The sequence below is a fragment of the Bos javanicus genome, chromosome 24 (assembly GCF_032452875.1).
Source record: "Bos javanicus breed banteng chromosome 24, ARS-OSU_banteng_1.0, whole genome shotgun sequence".
Lineage (NCBI taxonomy): Eukaryota > Metazoa > Chordata > Mammalia > Artiodactyla > Bovidae > Bos > Bos javanicus.
Window position 1 is genome coordinate 36846576 of NC_083891.1, and position 15027 is coordinate 36861602.

The following is a 15027-nucleotide window of genomic DNA, read 5'->3' on the forward strand; positions in this document are numbered from 1 at the left end:
CTCCTCTGCCACTCAGGTAGACAATTCACAGGTGCAGTGTACATGGCTCCTTGGAGAGTCCGGTAGGATTTGTCTTTAGCTGTCCATCTGTTACTGTGGTAAACAGCCAAGTGATGGATCAGCTTTCCCTCCTTCCCTCACCCACACACGAAGTCTTATCTCAGACTCTGCTCCCAGGCTGAGACACAGGCACACCTTTGGTAAAGTGCTTTATCAAGACGTGGCTCATCAAAGCTCCTCTCTGCCCTTCTGAGTTTCAAGAGTCAGTGACCAGAAAAAAGAAGCGATGAACAAATTTTCCCCAGGGTCCAGAAGAAAGCTGAAAGAAGACTTTATGCTCATCCTACTCATCCATCTTCTCAGTTCACTCCTCTTCCCAACCATCCACCCTGAGTCTCAACACAGATACTCATATTTTCTTTAAAACCCATCTGGTTACTCCTTGTAACAAGATTCTAGAAATTCTATTTATTGAAGTCCTGTTTTTCCTGACATTCATCTGGCCTTGGTGCTGTAATAATCTCGCTGGAAAAGAAAACACGATCATGACTCAAGCTCTCAATGAGGAAGAAGAACAAAATTTGTTACTTTACCAACAGTGCAATAAACTAATTTAAAGGAAGTAAAGTACTCTCAAAACACCACTTTAAAAGAATAAAAGACAATTGGATTCTTGGCTACCTAAGAAGCACATTCTGATAACTGGAAAAATTATTATATACTTTACTGATAATTATATTCTGATAACTATTAAAAATTATTACATATTTTATTATATATTATATGATATGTTATAGTATTATACTTTGTTCTCCCGAGATAGTATCCTTCCTTTCATGTCTTTTATTCATCATCACAATTATTCAATAACCTGTCTAAGGAGCCATATTAGAACAGAAAAATTATACAAAATAGCAAAATAACCTTGACTGACCAGAATGGCTGACCCTCCTCTGGGTTCTGCCACTTCATAGATGCTCACTCATAGGCAAGTTTCAGTAAAAACCCAATAATCCAACAGAGTCCAGACTGGTAATGTATCAATATGAGTAATGAATTTTTCTATACTACTTGAGAACCCCATGAACAGTATGAAAAGGCAAAATGATAGGATACTGAAAGAGGAACTCCCCAGCTTGGTAGGTGCCCAATATGCTACTGGAGATCAGTGGAGAAATAACTCCAGAAAGAATGAAGGGACGAAGCCAAAGCAAAAACAATACCCAGTTGCGGATGTGACTGGTGATAGTAGCAAGGTCCAATGCTGTAAAGAGGAATATTGCATAGGAACCTGGAATGTTAGGTCCATGAATCAAGGCAAATTGGAAGTGGACAAACAAGAGATGGCAAGGGTGAATGTCGACATTCTAGGAATCAGCAAATTAAAATGGAATGGATGGGTGAATTTAACTCAGATGACCATTATATCTACTACTGAGGGCAAGAATCCCTTAGAAGAAATGGAGTAGCCATCATGGTCAACAAAAGAGTCCGAAATGCAGTACTTGGATGCAATCTCAAAAATGACAGAATGATCCATTTGTTTCCAAGGCAAACCATTCAATATCACAGTAATCCAAGTCTATACCCCAACCAGTAACGCTGAAGAAGCTGAAGTTGAATGGTTCTATGAAGACGTACAAGACCTTTTAGAACGAACACCCAAAAACGATGTCCTTTTCATTATAGGGGACTGGAATGCAAAAGCAGGAAGTCAAGAAACCCCTGGGGTAACAGGCAAATTTGGCTTTGGAATGCGGAATGAAGCAGGACAAAGGCTAATAGAGTTTTGCCAAGAGAACTCACTAGTCATAGCAAACACCCTCTTCCAACAACACAAGAGAAGACTCTACACATGGACATCACCAGATGGTCAACACCGAAATCAGATTGATTATATTCTTTGCAGCCAAAGATGGAGAAGCTCTATACAGTCAGCAAAAACAAGACCAGGAGCTGACTGTGGCTCAGACCATGAACACCTTATTGCCAAATTCAGACCGAAATTGAAGAAAGTAGGGAAAACCACTAGACCATTCATGTATGATCTAAATCAAATCCCTTATGATTATACAGTGGAAGTAAGAAATAGATTTAAGAGACTAGATCTGATAGAGTGCCTGATGAGCTATGGACTGAGGTTCATGACATTGTACAGGAGACAGGGATCAAGACCATCCCCATGGAAAAGAAATGCAAAAAAGCAAAATGGCTGTCTGGGGAGGCCTTACAAATAGCTGTGTAAAGAAGAGAAGAGAAAAGCAAAGGTGAAAAGGAAAGATATTCCCATTTGAATGCAGAGTTCCAAAGAATAGCAAGAAGAGATAAGAACACCTTCCTCAGCAATCAATGCAAAGAAATAGAGGAAAACAACATAATGGGAAAGACTAGAGATCTTGTCAAGAAAAGTAGAGATACCAAGGCAACATTTCATGCAAAGATGGGCTTGATAAAGGACAGATATGGTATGGACCTAACAGAAGCAGAAGATATTAAGAAGAGGTGACAAGAATACACAGAAGAACTGTACAAAAAAAGATCTTCACGACCAAGATAGTCAGGATGGTGTGATCACTCACCTAGAGCCAGACATCCTAGAATGTGAAGTCAAGTGGGCCTTAGAAAATGTCACTACGAACAAAGCTAGTGGAGGTGATGGAATTCCAGTTGAGCTATTTCAAATCCTGAAAGATGATGCTGTGAAAGTGCTGCACTCTATATGCCAGCCAATTTGGAAAACTCAGCAGTGGCCACAGGACTGGAAAAAGTCAGTTTTCATTCCAATCCCAAAGAAAGGCAATGCCAAAGAACGCTCAAACTACCACACAATTGCACTCATCTCACACGCTAGTAAAGTAATGCTCAAAAATCTCCAAGCGAGGCTTCAGCAATACATGAACCGTGAACTTCCAGATGTTCAAGCTGGTTGTAGAAAAGGCAGAGGAACCAGAGATCAAATTGCCAACATCTGCTGAATCATGGAAAAAGCAAGAAAGTTCCAGAAAAACATCTATTTCTGCTTTATTGACTATGCCAAAGCCTTTGACTGTGTGGATCACAATAAACTGTGGGAAATTCTGAAAGAGACGGGAATACCAGACCACCTGACCTGCCTCTTGAGAAACCTATATGCAGGTCAGGAAGCAACAGTTAGAACTGGACATGGAACAACAGACTGTTCCAAATAGGAAAAGGAGTACGTCAAGGCTGTATGCTGTCATCCTGCTTATTTAACTTATATGCAGAGTACAACATGAGAAACACTGGGCTGGAAGAAGCACAAGCTGGAATCAAGATTGCCGGGAGAAATATCAATAAGCTCAGATATGCAGATGACACCACCCTTATGGCAGAATGTGAAGAGGAACTAAAAAGTCTCTTGATGAAAGTGAAAGAGGAGATTGAAAAAGTTGGCTTAAAGCTCAACATTCAGAAAACAAAGATCATGGCATCTGGTCCCATTACTTCAGGGGAAAGAGATGGGGTAACAGTGGAAACAGTGTCAGACTTTATTTTTGGGGTTCCAAAATCACTGCAGATGGTGACTGCAGCCATGAAATTAAAAGACGCTTACTCCTTGGAAGGAAAGTTATGACCAACCTAGATAGCATATTCAAAAGCAGAGACATTACTTTGCCAACAAAAGTTCGTCTAGTCAAGGCTATGGTTTTTCCTGTGGTCATGTATGGATGTGAGAGTTGGACTGTGAAGAAGGCTGAGTGCCGAAGAATTGATGCTTTTGAACTGTGGTGTTGGAGAAGACTCTTGAGAGTCCCTTGGACTGCAAGGGGATCTACCAGTCCACTCTAAAGATCAGTCCTGGGTGTTCTTTGGAAGGAATGATGCTAAAGCTGAAACTCCAGTACTTTGACCACTCATGCGGAGAGTTGACTCATTGGAAAAGACTCTGATGCTGGGAGGGATTGGGGGCAGGAGGAAAAGGGGACGACAGAGGATGAGATTGCTGGATGGCATCACCAACTCTATGGACATGAGTTTGAGTGAACTCCGGGAGTTGGTGATGGACAGGGAGGCCTGGCGTGCTGCAATTCATGGGGTCGCAAAGAGTCGGACACGACTGAGTGACTGAACGGACTGACTGACTGACTGAACGGACTGACTGACTGAGTATTACACTATTAATACCAGATACCCACATATATCTCAGTTCTCATCATCAAATGTGCAATATCACATTTTGATATTTTATTATGAAAGTATAGTACTATAAGTAGTCAACATAACAGGAAAGTTTATTCTAGAAACTGCTAAATACAATGGACTATCAATACACTAGTAAATCAATACCTATAAATGGCATAAATATTAGTTTGATTTTTCACTGGGTACTATCATTAGTATATTAGATAATTCACTACAGGAGATTAGGATGCATAGTATCTACGTACATGCTCAGTCATGTCCGACTCATTACAACCCCATGGACTGTAGCCCGCCAGGATCCTCTGTCCATGGGATTTCCCAGACAAGAATAGGGGAGTGGGTTTCCATTTCCTCCTCCTGGGGATCTTCCTGACCCAAGGATCGAACCTGCATCTCTTGCGTCTCCTGCATTGGCAGGTGTATTCTTTACCACAGGGTCACCTGGGAAGCCCATCCATATCTTATGGCATTTGCAGAAAACAGTTTCAATAATTTTTCCATCTATGCCTCTTAAACAATGATGATAATTGATCTTTTGTCTCAATGTAGTATATTTTAAATAACACTGTAATACCAAATTTAATTTCTGTCTTATATATACTTTCACCATTTTCAGTATCTGAGGTATCATCAGAAAATTGTGTTGCTCTCATTCTATGTGTTACCACTGAAATCCACAACCACAGAGGGTTTGAACAGTGAATTTAAAAGCTGAACATTAGGATTATCTAGCTTTTTTCAAATAAAGAATTCGTATAGATCTAACTCAGATCTATACATTACAGAATGACACTTTTTTCAGTTTTTATTTTGCATAACCTTTCCGTGTTTTAGGTTTCCAGGTTTAGGTTTCCTTGCTGCTCAAGTGGGGAGAATAATGCCTACTTTACATTCTTAACAAATGAAGAGTGCCTGGTGTTGTGTTTAAGTGAGCTTACTGATTCACATCAATAAGGATGAAACACAGAGCAAAGCCCAAACTAAATCATAATTTTTAAGTAATATGAATTCCCAAAACTAAATGCAAATGAGGGCCTTTAAGAAATTAGCAGTTTCCTAGAAGATAGAGTTTATTTTTCCAGGTAGCTACAGATTCTTCAGCTTTCATTTGTCTCCATTCATTGTAGCACAAGTGAAGTCTTCTCCTGGTAAGGACTCACAGCAGTTTCAATATATTTAGAGCTTCTAAATATACGGTACTGTTATACAGATTTCCTTTCAGTGACCCTTCAATTCTTATCATGCAGCCAAGGAAAAAAGATTCTTAACCTCTGTATACATAAATATTCAAAACAAAGGTTCTACTTTGTAACTTACACTTCTCAAGTGTAAGCAGCATATCCTAGTCCAATGCTGGCACATAATACGATTAACTGAGAAAAAAACACAGTGTATCAAGCTCACTAATTTGGAAAGAACTTCCCAAAAAATTGATAGGGAAAAGACCAATAAACTGGTAGGAAAATGGTCAAAACACATGAACAGTTTGAAGAAACGGAAAGATAGAATGAGTCTGGAGTAATATGAAGTAATACACAACTTTCATCAAAATAAGAGAAGGGAAAATTTTAACAATGCTCAGCCACCTTTTGTCAACTATTAAGACATGAAATAACCAAAAAGTTTAACACTCCGTGTTGGTAAGTGTATGGAGAAATAGGCAGTATCATATACTGCTGGTGGAAGTGAAAACTGATTCAACTTCTATGAAGAGCAATTTTGCAATATGTACCAGATAATCTACTCTTTTTCTGTTACTTTTTTTAAGACCCTAGAGCAGTTTCCCTTATATTTTTTGTTATGGATGTATAGTTGATTTAAAATGTTATGTTAGTTTCAGATGTACAATACAGTGAATTAGATATATATATTATATATATATATAATACGCATACATATATATATTCTCTTTCAGATTCTTTTCCATTATAGGATTATTACAAGATAGTCAATATAGTTGCCTGTGCTATATCTTTAACAAAGAAAAGTCCTTTTCTAGGAATTCATCAAATCATATTGAAACATGTACAAAATTTGTACAAAATTACACACAAGATATCTTACTGCAACATTGTTTGATATAGCAAAGACTGGGAACAACCTACATGGTCATCAATAGATGACTGGTTAAATAAACTGTGATATATCCACTCAATGAAATATGCTGGAGTTATAAAAACTAATAAGGATTCTCTTTTTGTAACAATATGGAATGCTTTCAAATGTTAAGTCTTAAAAAAAACCATACAAGGTGTAAAATTGTATGAAGAGTATTTTATCATGTATATCAGAGGAGGAGAATATCTACATATCTATTTATTGATATTTGCATACATTTACAAAACTGATAGCACTGTTGGCTTCCAAAGAGAAGAATTGGATGGTGGAGGAATGGAATGGGAGAGAGTTTCATTATAAGCCTTTTTGTAACTTTTGAATTTTTTAATCATATGTATGTATTTCCTATACAAAAATATACATAAATAAAATTTAGATTAAAAAAGAAAAAGACACTCTAAGCTGAACAACAGGAACTATGATCACTGGTTCCATCTCAGTCCCTGCTCTCTTATTCCATCTCCTCTGTGGCTCATTTTTCCCTTCAAAGAATATGGAAGTTAGAGTGGCAAATCTCTAAGGTCTAAGTGTAGAGTTTTAGGCATGTGTAAGAAAACATAGCTTCAGAAGAAAAAAATAGAAAAATACTTTTCTGTATTTTACATATAAAGCTTAATGGTGAGTCCAGCCAACACAATTGTGATTCACTTCTTCACAATCACAAAGTAAAAGCCCAGATTCTAAGCGAACCATCCTGATCTCTTCTACAAACAAATGGCATCAACATGGTCTTTATGGAAATTGGAAGTACCCATCCTGAGTCCCTGTAACCACATGTCAAGCAAGCAGGTGCCTGTCACTGTCCACCTCCTGAAGACAGGGAGTTTTCACTTCCCAGTGCTGCCCATATGAGGAATGTCAAAGACCCCTAGACCCATTCATGCATGCGTACTGAGTTGCTTCAGTCCTGTCTGACTCTTGGCAACCCAATGGACTGTAGCCCACCAGGCTCCTCTGTCTGTGGGATTCTCCAGGCAGGAATACTGGAGTGGTTTGCCATGCCCTTCTCCAGGGAATCTTCCCAACCCAGGGATCAAATCTGCATCTCTTACGTCTTGTGCATTGGCAAGCAGTTCTTTACCACTAGCGCCACCTGGCAAGCCCAGACCCATCCACCTCGTCCACTCTCAGTGTACGGTACATCCACTTCATTTAATATATTAATAGAAGCATGCTGGTTTATATCTGTGCATACACAACTCAGTGGGGCACATACAACTCAGTGGTTGGCATACACAACTATGTACAGATATAAAGCGATGTCATGTACATATAATACATACATGTATGTAATAATACATATTATATATACTTATCTTAAGGTAAACTTGTATATATAACGTATACATATTGCATTACCTTAAGATAACAATTTACCTTAAAGTCTACTTAAGATGAAAAGTAAGGACCAAGAATACATTTGCTGCAAAAATACAACACTTTATACTGTAAGGTTAACCAAACAACTCAGCACACTCTAAGAGTAATTTATTTATAATTACAAAGCAAAAGAGCACCATCTAAAAACCATCCCATACTCAAGATGGTATCATCCATGGGTGATATAGGGATGACAGTTTCTCCTTGATACCATGGCAACTGCAACTATCCACGTGTGAACAAGTGCAACAGAAGTTTTATAAACTTGCCAAGCACTGCATAGTAGCCCAACTAATGTACTAAATGAGGTCTTCCCTGTAGCTCAAAAGGTAAAGAATCTGCCTACAATGCAGGAGACCCAGGTTCAATCCCTGGGTCAGGAAGATCCTCTGGAAAAGGGCATGGCAATCCTCTTCAGTATTCTTACCAGGAGAATCCCCATGGACAGAGGAGCCTGGTGGGCTACAGCCCATGGGATCACCAAGAGTCAGACTCAACTGAGCGACTAACACTAATATGCTAAATGAAAGGCCTCTGTGTTGGGGTTTAATTGCTAAGTCGTGTCCGACTCTTGCGACCCCATGGACTGTAGCCCACCAGGCTCCTCTATCCATGAGATTTTCCAGGCAAGAATAAAACTGGAGTGGGTAGCCATTTCCTTTTCCAAGAGATCTTCCAGACCCAGGGATTGAACCTGTGTCTCTAGAGTCTCCTAAATTGGCAGGCAGATTCTTTACCAACTAAGCCAGCAGGGAAGCCCATGAAGACCAAATTGTAGTTAACTTTAATAACTCTTTTAATAGATTATTGGTGACTAGCACTTATTCATAACCTAAAAATAAAAGTACAGAATATATTATTTGCCTCTGTTATCCTAATTTGTAAAACAGTAACAATATTTATTTCTACCTTACAAGATTACTTTAAGGATCAAATGATTAAAAAGTTTGTAATAATATTTCATAAACTGCAATGGGGTTGATATAGTTTGCAGATATAAATTTTTTGTTATTAAATCCTAAAATGACTCTGGCTACAACAGCCATGCAACCTTGAGTTGCTATGTACAGTCACTGTTCAACTGTTCAGCCTTCAAAGGCTTCTGGAAGCCCTAGGAATTTTGACAAACATTAAAGTTTAGTTGAGTAATTGAAATTAAAGTTATTCGTAAAACATTGTTTAGAAAACTATATATTGAGGGTGAACTGACAGATTTATACAATAAGCATATAGTTAATCAATATAAACAAATTTCCTATATATTGAGGGTGAACTGACAGATTTATACAATAAGCATATAGTTAATCAATATAAACAAATTTCCTAACAAGTGTGGTTTGCTGGTGCACTCAATGTCTAATTTCTTTTTTTTTTTTTTCCCTAATTTCTGATAAACAACTCTTGAAGAAGCAAAATGAGCCAAATTTTCACATTCCCTGCTTGGAAAATATGCCCTGTAGATATTTAATAACACATTCTGCTTTTCTGAAATCATTAATATTAGTATATGCAAACTTACCTTCAGGATCTGTTTTAATTACAAATGTGTCATGCATAAAACATGTGGAATCTTTTCAACATGTTCATTATCCTCTACCCCATTCTTCAATTCACAAGGCAAGTTTAATTGTGGTCTATTCATCAACTCTCCTTTAGTCTTAAGGTTTCTGCAGATATTAGTTCAGCTGAAATTTTTAGAAAACAGTCCTCTGGCAGGTTACCCCTGATTGGGTTCCACTTGAGAGGACAGTATTAATCAATGCACTGGAAAACACACAAGCACCAAAGCCACACTAAATCTATGCGCCGTCCCTCAGGGCTCTGATTATGGAAATAGATTCACATATTTTAATGATAATATTAGCAGCCACAATTCTTTCTCAGATGAAACCTGAAGCAGTCATGCAGATTAGCACCGGCTTAACATTTTTAAAACTTTGTTTTTAAATGGGCTTCCGAGGAAACTACAGCCTCCCTGCTTACTTATTCTCCCTACTTCGTTAGAGTAACATGAGCTTAATTAGATTTATGTTGAGGCTATGTGCTCCTCTAAAGTCCGAGTTTCTATGAACACTGAATCATTAAACAATTGCAGTGGAAACATTTAAAAGAAAAAAATCTTTTACCAAATCAAAAGAGATTCAAGAAATCCCAAGCTACCTGAGGCTAGAGGGTTTGAAATGCAATTAGTTGGTATATATACTAATATTTATTTGAGACAATGGACCAGAATTTGATTCTCAGATGAGGAGCTAAAGTAAAAAGCCATAGAGGCAAACTTGTACAGAAAGCTAGAGAACTTAAGGAGAAAAACTAAAGTAAGAAGTTGTTAGAATTGGGTGGTGGTGTTAAACATTGAGGACATCATAGGTGATTTTTTATAATAAGGGCTAGGTGTCCTGAGGAGAGAGGGCCTAATTGAATCGGCGTTCAAGTGGTTGAAAGGAAAGCAATTTTGACCAGCCACCAAAAAGTGGTTTTGAGACCCAGATAAAAGAAAAACAACAAAAAAAACTGTCTCTCCCCAAAAGGAAGGAGGAGACCAGAGGGAAATAGCTCTGTCCTTATACTAGAGTAACTGTTTCATATCCTTTTTTTCCAAGATACATGACAGATGACCAAATGATGTTTCCTTTTAAGATGTATCTCCCACAAGCAATTTTTTAAAAAAAGCTAGGATGTAGATTTGCAATTTTTCACCATATTTCATCCTTGTTTCTTCAACTCTAGAACTGTTAATGTGCGACTGTACCATCTTTGTAGGGTAAGTACTACATGGAGAAAGTTAAATTATTCATTACATGGAATATTTACCTTATGATTTAGACAACTCAGGTTGTTACCGTACCAAGCAGAGAGTGAGACAAACTAGGAAGGGCAACGGAGCTTCCTAGAGAAGGCCAAAGTATCTGTCCACTTGTCAACAAGTTCATGGAAGCCCACAGGTTAAAAGATCTGAAACCAGTCACTCACGACTAGTCCTCCACACCAGGAGCCAAGACACCTCTACCCAAGTCACACTGCCTTCTACTTTGAGGGTGATCAATAATGCGTGCTCAGCCATGTCCAGTTCTTTGTGACCCCGTGGACTGTAGCCCACCAAGCTCCTCTGTCCATGGGATTTTCCAGGCAAGAATACTGGAATGGGTTACTCAACCCAGGGATTGAAACCACATCTCTTGCATCTCCTGCCTTGGGAGGAAGATTCTTTACCACTGTGTCATGTGGGAAGTCCATTTTGAGGGTAGGAAATCAGAATAAACAAAATCCAGTCTAAATTTTTTAAATTACAACATATGAGTTTTAAACTTTGGAAACCTTTGAGAATCTGTAAGCTCACAACTACCCCACATCACACCAACCAACATAGAATTTTCTTTAAAATACTAGGTAAAGAATAGATTGTGAAAACAAAATGTTGGCCACCCAGGGAACTTACTTGTGATTTGGAACTGGTTGAAAGTATGCATGTTAAATCGCTTCAGTCGTGTCCGACTATGTGTGATCCTATGGACTGTAGCCTGCCAGGCTTCTCTGTTTGTGGGATTCTCCAGGCAAGAATACTGGAGTGGGTTGCCATTTCCTCCTGCAGGGGATCTTCCAAACCCAAGGATTGTACCTGCATCTCCTGAGTCTCCTGCATTGGCATGCGGATTCTTTACCACTAGCACCACCTGAGAAACCCGGTTAAAAGTATGAAACTGGGGAATTCGCTGGAGGGCCAGTGGTTAGGACTCAGAGCTTTCACTGCCAGGGTCTGGGTTCAATCCCTGGTTGAGAAACTAAGATTCCACAAGCTGTGCAGCATGGCCAAAAAAATAAATAAATTTTTTGAAAAATAAAACCCACCATAGGGTACTGAAATATACAGAGAAAAAAATCAAAACAATCTTCCGTGTCTTTCAGAAAGCTTACTTTTCTCCCTTTCCAAGATGCAGTACTTATCGTTATCCCTCTTCAGATGCATCTACCCACATACTCCCAGCAAGTTTATTTACTGTTTCTGTTTTGTCTTATCGCTCCAGTTAAATTGCAAATTTCAAGTGATCAGGACTGTACCTCTCTCAGCCCTTCTGGCAATGCTAGACACCAAGAAGCCTTCCTACTAAATTCTTTTTTTTTTTTTTTTACTTTGGTAAATTCTTATATGATTAATTAATTAAGCAAATTTGATTAACCCCTACATTTCTCTAACATTGTTTTCTTGCCATCTATTATTTTTTGTGGTTTTATTTAAATGTAATTGCAATTAAAGTAAATAAAATACGTTTATGGCAGATGTTATAAACTTAAAAGTAAGAAAAATATGTCAGACACATCATCAAAAATTAAACATACTTTTTATGTATTTATAAATTCTCAGGTCTTAGTTGCAGCAGGCAGGCTCTTCCTCGCGGCGTGCAGGCTTAGTTGTCCTGACGCATGTGGGATCTTAGTTCCCCAATCAGGGATCAAACCTGCATCCCCTGCATTAGAAGGTGGACTCTTAACTACTGAACCACAAGGGAAGTCTCAAAAATAAATATACTTTTATTATTGAACGGCACCTGGTTTTAGCATGAGAATAATGGTGAGCTCTTAGAAGAAATAGACCAAAATGTATATCTGATTAATAAGGAATGTTTTGTCCTACATATTAAACTCCTAATAAGTTGTTTTTTATTTTAATATATCATTCTAATAGGTTCTTTTGCATTAATTTTACTATTGAAAGTTACCATCTTACTTCCAGAGTCACTTCCTTAAAGATAACTTTTATCTCAATAAGTCTGAGAACATATAAATCTAAGCAAGACAACTTAGAATAACTTAATTTATAGAGATTTGCATTTACAGCCACATTATTAAATTCAAAATTAAAGATGAGCACTGCCTAATCGTATGTCCCTGGCCAGTTTTGCAGAAACCCCAATCTAGAAGACAGCACAAAAGCCAGTGATTTGATTTCTCATGTTTTGTTCATTACAGAGAAAATTACAATGAGGGAAAGAGATCAACAAAAAGTCATGTGTAAGGAACTTGAATTCCTTAAGGAACAGAGGCAAAATATTAGGTCAGATCAGTGATTCTCACCCTGTGCTGAAAGCTGAAACCTGACATGCTTCTAAAAAATAGCAATGCTTGGGCCCCAGCCCAAGATTCTAATTTATTTGTCTGGGAGAGTCCCAGGCATCTGTAGTTTTGAACGTCCCTCCAATGATTTTAATGTAGAGCTGGAGTTGAGAATCATTAGATTAAATGATATAAGATTACACATAAACCTTTAAAAAAATATATCTTACATTTTCCCTCTGTCTACTTCCAGTCCCAATTCAGGCAAAGTTAGAACTGTCCTTTAAGAAGAACTTGCTTTATGTAGAAATAAAAATCAACATACACACACACATATAATATCCTGTCACTTGCAGGATATTCATTGAGGAGAGAATGCAGCCAACATCCACAGAGAAGCATAACTAAGGTTTCCCTTGAAATCCATCATCAAAATTATTCTGTGTGTAGCTAGAGCCAAAATCGTAAAAACTAAGTTTACAAATAATGTTAATTAACTCTTTTATTCTTTTGTATCTACATGGACTCTTTTGGTTTAAAGTGATAAAACTGAAATCAGCCTAGTTTAAATGAAAGAAAACGGGGGAGTGGATGAATCAGCTAAAAACTGCAAAGGATCGTCACAGATCCACATTATCCACATTAGATCCAGGGCCCAATGTTACCGAGACCTGCTTTCTCACTCCCCTAGAACTCCCGTGTTCCCATTCTTAGTTATGCTTCTCTGCGGATGTTGGCCACATTCTCTCCTCAATGAATATCCTGCAAGTGACAGGAGCCCCAGGTTCGCATCTTTGCAGCAACCTTACCTAAAAGGCAAAATGTGATCTCTCCTGCTCCTCCAGAAGAAAAGTCCCAGACAGTGACTCTGATTGACATAAGCTGTATCACAGGCCCATGCTAAAAATGTCAACATATTACCTATCTACAAATAAATCACTTGAAAGCCAAACTGAGTTTTAAAACATTAACAGGAATGGACATAGGAAAGAAGTAGAGAGATTCAAAGACCAATCAGCAGAACTCTGTTTGTCTGAAACAAAATAACATATTACAGGAGATGCAATAGTTGATTTACAGAAATAGTCAAAGGTCATATCAAGAACAGACTTTTATCTTAAAGTGATGAACTTGATTTTTATTCTGAGAGCTGAGAGGGCCACAAAAGGATTTCAGCGGAAGAATGAGATGATCAGATTTGTTTTAGCAAGATGACTTTGGCATGTGGGAATAGACTGAACAGAAAGCATTTTAAAAATAGAAATCCGTTAGAAAGATATTTCAGCTTTCCGCATGAAAGGACATCTAAACTCATACTAAGGCAACAGTAAAACAAACAAAAACAGGAAATGGACTCAAGAGAGTTTAAGGAACTGGTTATCTACATTAAACGAAGTGGTGTATGGAGTACTCAGAAAGGGAGAGGGTACAGAATGACTCAGTGATTTCTGGCTTGAGAAACTTGGAAGATAGTGATGCTATCCACTAAGAGAATTCCAGAATAGAGGCAGATTTGGAAGGGGATTATCAATTCTGTTTAACATATTGAAGTAGACTTATCTATAGGATCCAAATGGAGATCAATTCGTACTATAAATTCAGCCTAAAGATCAACCTTAATTGTAAAGTCATGGTGTTAGGTGATTTGTGCATAACTCCACTGATGTTCACTTTTCAGGACACAGGAAGAAGTAGGAGCAGTTAGCAGAATGGGGTACCATGTATTTTTAACAAATAAGGAGTTGGGGGGGGGGGGTAGTATATAATCCCAACCAGAATGGTGTAAAGGGTATTCTAGCTGACAGCATAAGCCCCAAAGGAGGTCCAACGAGAGAGGAGAGACATTTTGAAGGGTTAGCAAGGACAAATGACCACGGACTTCACCTCACCCCTTCCCAGGTCTGTAGTTTGTAGCACTGAAGAGGATGATAAGGGAGTGGGGATTCTGGAGGAAAGCCAGGTGCTCAGGTTTAGATTTCTTTCTTTTTCTGGCTCCCCAGTGTCCAAACCATACCTTGGCCTTGGGAAGAAAAAAGAAAAGAAGCCAAAGCAGCAGCAGTCTCCGTCCCCCTCGCCCAGTGAAAAGAGAACTTGTGTCCAGGTCCGGCCAGCTCCACGGTTGACACTCCCCCTAGAGGCAGTCATGGAAGAGTGCAGCCAACCTGAGAAATTCTCCACGGTTCAGGTGGGGTGGGGCTTATTGTTTTGAGGAGAGTCCTAACTTTTTTTTAAGGTTATACTCCACTTATGTCTGGCTCTCCTCCCCCAGAGACTCGCCACCCTATCAGCATGCATGCCCATTTTCTTCTGAGC

At 38.5% G+C, this 15027-nt stretch overlaps 1 long non-coding RNA gene across 1 annotated transcript in view; it reads right to left on the reverse strand.

Moving 5' to 3' along the window:
• Nucleotides 1-15027, reverse strand: part of LOC133237606 (uncharacterized) — a 53631-nt gene extending 38604 nt beyond the window's left edge. Inside the window, exon 1 of the long non-coding RNA XR_009733268.1 lies at nt 14729-15027. This is a non-coding gene — a long non-coding RNA (uncharacterized LOC133237606). The remainder of the gene's footprint in view (nt 1-14728) is intronic.